Below are 7,818 nucleotides of genomic sequence, written 5' to 3'. Positions count from 1 at the left end.
TACTACCATCATGCTGTGTCTTGACCATAAAGAGTATCATTCTACCACTACCATCACGCTGCGTCTTGGCCTCAAAAGATATCATTCTGCGACTACCATCACATTGTGTATTCACCGCTAGGGGTAGCATTCCGCTACTATTATCACACTGCATCTTGGATTCAAAGGATATCACTCCACCATTACCATCACACTGCATTTGGGCTATAACGGATGTTATTTCATCACTACCATCATATTGCGTCTATACTATACCATCGTACTGAAACAGTACTCGACTTTAACTTTTTGTATACAAACGAAATGACGAACCACTGCTTTTAGTAAACGTTGGTTAGGGTTAAGATCTACAAAAAGCACAGTTGAAGGCCGTCTTTTGGAGGAGGGGGGTGTACACATGTAATAGATTATCCAGTTAAATAAGGGACTGTACAATTGCTACTGCCTTGGAGCGGATAATTCTGACACCTCTTGCTTTATTCATAAAACATATATATATTAGTTTTTCTGAATTAACAAGATTGTACACACATGCAGGATAAACAGTGTTCACTATACAGGGTGATCCAACGAGAGATGCCCCTTGATTTCTTATTGAAACAATATAATACACTAACGACCGAAACGTTCATCACTAAAATAGAGTACTTGTTAGAGCATGTTGCTTGCAATAATATCAGTTAGAGCTCTTGGCTTGGAACAATGCCAGTTGGAACACTTGACTTTTAACAATGTCAATTCGAACATTAGGCTTGTAACAATATCCGTTAGAACACTTGGCTTGGCAACAATATCAGTAGAACACTTGGCTTGAAGCAATGTCAATTAGAATACATGGCTTGTAACAATATCCGTTAAAACACTTGGCTTGGCAACAATATTAGTAGAACACTTGGCTTGGCAACAATATCAGTAGAACACTTGGCTTGAAGCAATGTCAATTAGAATACATGGCTTGCAACAATATCAGAACACTTGGCTTGCAACAATGTCAATTAGAACACTTGGCTTCTGGCAATGTTAATTAGTAATAGCTATTATATTATTCCTATAAGAAATCAAAGGGGGCACCTCTCGTTGGATCACTCTGTACATTTAGCACATTACAATAAACACATTACCACAATGATTTCGTGTTGGTTTCACAGTCGTCTCGAGTTGTCTTCAACAATCACCAAAGTTATCTTCCTCTGGATGTAGCCTACGTATCAACTACCTTTATCTATTTCGCTCATCCTTCTCTGTCTAAATGTCGACTTTTCATCTTTCACTTTACCGTTTCTCTCCTCTATAGCCAACATTCCAAACTCCTTTTATATGCGTTGCACATATTTTTAGTTATCTTCCAGATTCTTCATCATTTTAACCCCGTATATCTGCAGGGCTGACTTGGACAGTCAGTCCAACCGGTAGTGAATCGGTTAGTCCGACCAACTGTTTTCGCGACGCAATCTATCTGACAGCTACAAATGTGCTCTTTCGTTCAAGTTCCCATATATTTTGTCGTTCAACAGCTTTTAAAGTGTGCAGATTGTAATCCGTTTGTTTCTCGTTCGGCAAACATGCGCTTCGCACTGTAGGACCGTGGGAGCGGTATAAGAGTAACTGTCAAATCCCACTATTCGATCAGAAAAGGATATCCCAAGAGCTGACGGTTTGTGTTATTGACTAGCTGTTTTTTTTCTCAAGTATATCAGTTCAAAATTAGAGGTGGGCTATGCGCAGGTAGCCCTTGTGTAGCTTGGCGTGAAATTCGAAACCAAACAAACACATAAACAAATTGCTCTCTAGCACAGACTTTTCCTATTAGTTACTGTATTCCTTCGGAAATTCTTCTTTTATTCAGTGTTTGTAAGTCGTGGGGCCAATTTGTAACTCCTACGTTTACGTTCAGTTACACAGTTAATGGCCCGGCATGGCCAGGTGATTAGGGTGCTCGACTCGCAATCTGTGGGTCGCGGGTTCGAATCCCCGTCCAACCAAACATGCTCGCCCTTTCAGCCGTGGGGGCGTTATAATGTGACGATCAATCCCACTATTCGTTGGTAAAAAGAGTAGCCCAAGAGTTGGCGGTGAGTGGTGATGACAGGCTGCCTTCCCTATAGTCTTACACTGCTAAATTAGGGACGGCTAGCGCAGATAGCCCTCGTGTAGCTGTGCGCGAAACTAAAAAAAACAAAAACAAACATACAAACATACATACATATTTAATATTATATTTCAGTACGGAAGTTTTTTCTTCTCAGAAATCCTCGGTAAAAGCAAAATATAGGCGGACTTTAAGTACGTGTTCTGCGTTAACAGTTATTCAGATCTAGATATTACATATGGATGAATTTGATTGAAACAAGATGCTCCTATTATAAGATTTGTTGGTGTTATTTAAAAGCAAGGAAAACAAACCAGTTATGTATTTTTTTATACCTTAAAATCATTCCAATAGCGTTCTCAGGCCTTTTCCATGCAGACGTCGAGAGTACTTATAAGTATAATGAAGTCCAGAAGTCGGTGACAGTTTGTTTGTTTGTTTTTGAATTTCGCGCAAAGCTACACGAGGGCTATCAGCGCTAGCCGTCCCTAATTTAGCAGTGTAAGACTAGAGGGAAGGCAGCTATTCATCACCACCCACCACCAACTCTTGGGCTACTCTTTTACCAACGAATAGTGGGATTGACCGTCACATTATAACACCCCCACGGCTGAAAGGGCGAGCATGTTTGGTGGGACGGGAATTCGAACCCGCGACCCTCAGATTGCGAGTCGAATGCCTTAACCACCTGGCCATGCCGGGTTCGGTGACAGTTACAAGTATAAGTTAGTCCAGAAGTCGGTAACAGTTACAAATATAACTAAGTCCAGAAGTCAGTAACAGTTACAAGTATAACTAAGTCTAGAAGCCGGTGACACTTACAACTATAACTGTGTCCAGAAGTCGATGACAGTTACAAGTATAACTAAGTCCAGAAGTCAGTAACAGTTACAAGTATAACTAAGTCTAGAAGCCGGTGACACTTACAACTATAACTGAGTCCAGAAGTCGATGAAAGTTACAAATATAAGTAAGTCCAGAAGTCGGTGAAAGTTACATGTATAAGTAAGTCCAGAAGACGGTGACAGTTAGAAGTATAAGTAAGTCCAGAAGTTGGTGATAGTTACAAGTATAAGTAAGTCCAGAAGACGGTGACAGTTACAAGTATAAGTAAGTCCAGAAGTTGGTGACAGTTGCAAGTATACGTAAATCCAGAAGTCGGTGACAGTTACAAGTATAAATAAGTCCAGAAGTTGGTGACAGTTACAAGTATAAGCAAGCCCAGAAGTTGGTGACAGTTACAAGTATAAGTAAGTCCAGAAGACGGTGACAGTTACAAGTATAAGTAAGTCCAGAAGTTGGTGACAGTTACAAGTATAAGTAAGTCCAGAAGTCGGTGACAGTTGCAAGTATATTTAAGTATGTCGTTTTTTGTTCTATAGTGCTGATTTTGATCGCCTGTGTACAATTTATAGCATTAGATATATTGATTTATTTATAGACATGATCATACTCATTGTTATTTATAATAACACACTATTTACAACACTACTTAGATGTATTAAATGGTAATATAGATGTGGATACGATTATTGATTTGTTGGATTTCACGTAAAGCTACATAGGGACTATTTCTGCTTGTTGTCCATAATTTTGAAGAGAAGGCAGCTTGTTGACATCGCCCACCGCCAACTCTTGGGCTACTGTTGTCAGACCAAATAGAGATATTTGACCGTCACTACTCACCCACGACCCCTAAGTACGGAGCGTGTTTTTTTTGTAAGTGGTAACGAGAAGCGAACCACGATACCTCAGCTCCTATATGAATATGAAACATATATCTTGATGCTGGGAAACATATTAGTACGTGATATTGAATAAGAGTTTGTCTTACTTATATATCATAACCAACCACTACATGAACTACAACGTGAATTCAATGGAAAGTTCATGTAGGGTTATCACACTATCCTTCCATAACCCATAAAATATCCACCCCCACCCCCTCACTCCTGACGTGAAGATTTGATGGAAATGTTGTCTCAAAGGAAGTCTTTTTTTCCCTTCAGGGAATAAATTGAGGACCCGTTCGTTGGTGGATGTTCGACCATGAGGACCCGTTACGTTGGTGGATGTTCAACGATGAGGACCCATTTCGTTGGTGGATGTTCAACGATGAGAACCCATTTCGTTGGTGGATGTTCAACGATGAGGACCCATTTCGTTGGTGGATCTTCGAAAACTTGGATTCTCATGATGTATATGGATCAAGATAGATTTTTTTTCCATTTTTGTGTAAGTTAAATCCCTGTTGTACGAATCTACTACAGAAAGGGATTATTTAAAAACAAGAAATTATGAGCCTTACCACACCTTACAGTCCAGGTCGACACATTCAGTCATGTTCTGTTTGACGAACGTAATCTTGAAAATATCCGTGCAATGTAGATTTCAAGTTTCCAATGCAAAAGGCTCCGTCGTAAGGCTATCATGTCCAAAGCTAAACCACTTCTACTTGATGCTTTTCATAATCCTTTTAGTATAGGAGGACAATGTTTTCCCAGTGCTCGTTTCAATAGTCCGATCGTACAGAAATCTGTAAGCGCTGTCTTCGTGTGGAATAGCATGAATATACATTTCATTTTCCAGCTGCTTGAGGTATGCGATGGTTGAACGGATACATCGTGGAAGAAACTTGTGTGCGCGTAGCTTGTGTCACTTTTCTTTATTATGTTACGTACTGTTGCCTGGGTCAATGCACTGTTTTTGTCACTGACGTTTGTTTGTGAATTTTCACCTATACATGATGTCGCATTTCGTTTACAATGGCTGGATACATGTTGTTTCAGATCTCTTTACAAATGGTTCTGGTACCCCAAGTTGATCCATATTCCTTAGTTTTCCAATGCCATTAAGTACAAGGGGAATATAAATTCTTGTATTGGAAATCCTAAAATCCTCGATCTGAATAACTTTTTATGATCTAAGTTCATGAATGATTTCTATCAGAAGGGATTGTTACATAATCTTCCAAGAGGTAATCGATTTTTGGTGGCTTCAGATTACCTACGAAATGCCATACAATGTTAAAATGTAGTTCTGATACATGCCTTTCCACTGCGATTTTATTCCAGGAATGTTTGTCAAGTGACTTTCTCATTTGCATATTCAAAATTGTTTTTATATAACGTACTCAATCAATTCTGAATATAGTTGCAAGAGAGAGAGAGTATCAAAATACAGACTATTCTCTCTTGTTCCCATGGTAACAAGTCCGAATTTGTTAATTTACTCGTCACATAATCAATCCAGCTCAGTAGTTACGTATTGCGGATAGTACGTACATGAAGGAGAACTGAAGAAAAAGGGATTATCTCTCATGGCGGTTTCTGATTATAACATTAATTACATCTTACCTAAACGGTGAAAATATTAAGTAGTGAAACATTTAAATCCTTTAAATTAAAACATATATATATTGCTGTGGTTTTTTTTTTACCGGATATTTCAGAGCATCATTTATAATTCCACAAGAAATGCAGATCTGGGAAAACAAAAACACTTGCAACTAAAAATATATCAAAACACGATGTTAAAACATACTCTCTTGTCTCTAACGCCCCCGAGTGGCACAGCGGCATGTCTGCGGACTTACAACGCTATAAACTGGATTTCGATACCCGTGGTGGACAGAGTACAGATAGCCCATTGTGTATCTTTGTGCTTAACTACAAACAAATAAACCATTCTCTCTGATATTGACTCTATGTAGACTTGTTTTTAAAAGTATCGATTTTCTGTTAACTTATATTATACATGTATATTTCCACTTTTCAGTTTATGTTAAGAAATTATGGCAAATTCTAGCAAAACAAAAATATTTCATTATTGATCCATTTCGGTGTCTTAGACAACGAGAAAAATTCTCTCCTGCGATATCTTTTGAAATGCCCCCCAGTGGCACAGCGGTATGTCTGCGGATTTGCAACGCTAAAATCCGGGTTTCGATACCCATGATGGGCAGAGCACAGATAGCCCATTGTGTAGCTTTGTGCTTAATTACAAACAACAACATCTCTTGAAATAAGAATTCACCCGGTAGTTTATATGGGATCTTTAGAGAAGCCAAACCAAATCGTTTGTATTTATCATCGTGAGGCGACAAGAGTTAATTTTTCTATTGTGGTTGTTTTTGTTTTTTTAATAATAATTATTCGATCGTTTCTTAGATTTTTTATTTTTTTTTTTACTGGCGACCAGAAGACATTTAGAGCATAAGAAACCACCGAGAATTCACATTCTCACTTGTAAGCATTAGATTACGAAAATAACAATTGTACAAAACTGCATCTGCCTCCTTTCTTTTTAACGTTTCGGAAACGGTGGCTGAGCCATTGAGCGAACTCTGTTATCTGACTCTTCAAGTATTGTTTCCATGGTAACAGTGCCACTTTAATGCCAGCCATCTTTTATTGTGAGACTGTGCAACACGTTAGAAATATTTGATCTTGTTTATCTAGACAACTAGGCTGTAATTTTCTGATGTACGAAAAAAGAAAAGAGACAGTTGCTGAAAGAGTAAATCTTAATTTTACAAACACATTCAGGCGATCGTCTACAGCCCTTATAAACATGTTATAAATTGGCGAATATGGCCTTTTTTGTTTTTCGAAATTCGTTATTTACAGCTTTGATTATTAGTGATGATTTATCTTTTATCGCTGTGAGGAAATTTAACATCTCTAATGTTGAAAACCTGACACTGTTCCGCAACCTCATTGCCAAGACAAAATTAAAAATTATAATTCACGGATGAAGGCTGAAAATTACGAAAATAAATATAAGCATCGTTAAACCTCGTTAAGTTTTCTTTTCTTTAATAAAATATGTTATTTAAACTGAAGCTGTCTAGTTGTTCTATAGGATCGCATAAGCTTAGCGGTACGTCTTAGGGTTTGTTATGCTAAAAATTGAGTTCCGATACCCGCGATGAACAGAGCACATATACTCTATTGTGTAGTTTTGTGCTTAACGATAAAGAAAGAAAGAAAAGAAACTATTTTCAACTTTATACTAAATTAATATTGTTTCCCTATTTTCCGTATTGAAAATAGGTTAAAATCAATTAGGTTCTTCATTCGATTCTGTTACCCCAAAAGCGCTGTAAGTGGTGTAAAAGTGTGGGGAACATTTTCGTGTCAGAATTTGAATATTTTGGTTCTACTTTGTACCTAAACGTTGTTAACAATCATTTCCACTCCAAAAGTACAACTGTTCACCACGGTTTTATTATCTAGAAATGTGTACCTGTCAACAACGTTCAGGTACACATTTCTGAACAATAAAACCGTGGTGAACAGTTGCACTGTTGGAGTGGAAATGATTGGCAACAACGTTCAGGTACACATTTCTGGATAACAAAACCGTGGTGAACAGTTGCACTGTTGGAGTGGAAATGATTGGCAACAACGTTCAATCATTTCCACTCCAACAGTGCAACTGTTCACCACGGTTTTATTGTCCAGAAATGTGTACCTGAACGTTGTTGCCAATCATTTCCACTCCAACAGTGCGACTGTTCACCATGGTTTTATTGTCCAGAAATGAGTACCTAAACGTTGTTGCCAATCATTTCCACTCCAACAGTGCGACTGTTCACCATGGTTTTATTGTCCAGAAATGAGTACCTGTTCAAGATTTAGAAAAACTTCAATCATCTTCCTTAGTTCAATCATCGGATCCCAGTCCGATTGAGAAATTCGAACATCCAATTTGCCACTGCAAACCGG

This window comes from Limulus polyphemus, unplaced genomic scaffold (assembly GCF_000517525.1).
Source record: "Limulus polyphemus unplaced genomic scaffold, Limulus_polyphemus-2.1.2 Scaffold4727, whole genome shotgun sequence".
NCBI lineage: Eukaryota > Metazoa > Arthropoda > Merostomata > Xiphosura > Limulidae > Limulus > Limulus polyphemus.
The sequence above is the reverse complement of the archived record's forward strand: the minus strand, read 5'-3'. Positions refer to the sequence as shown.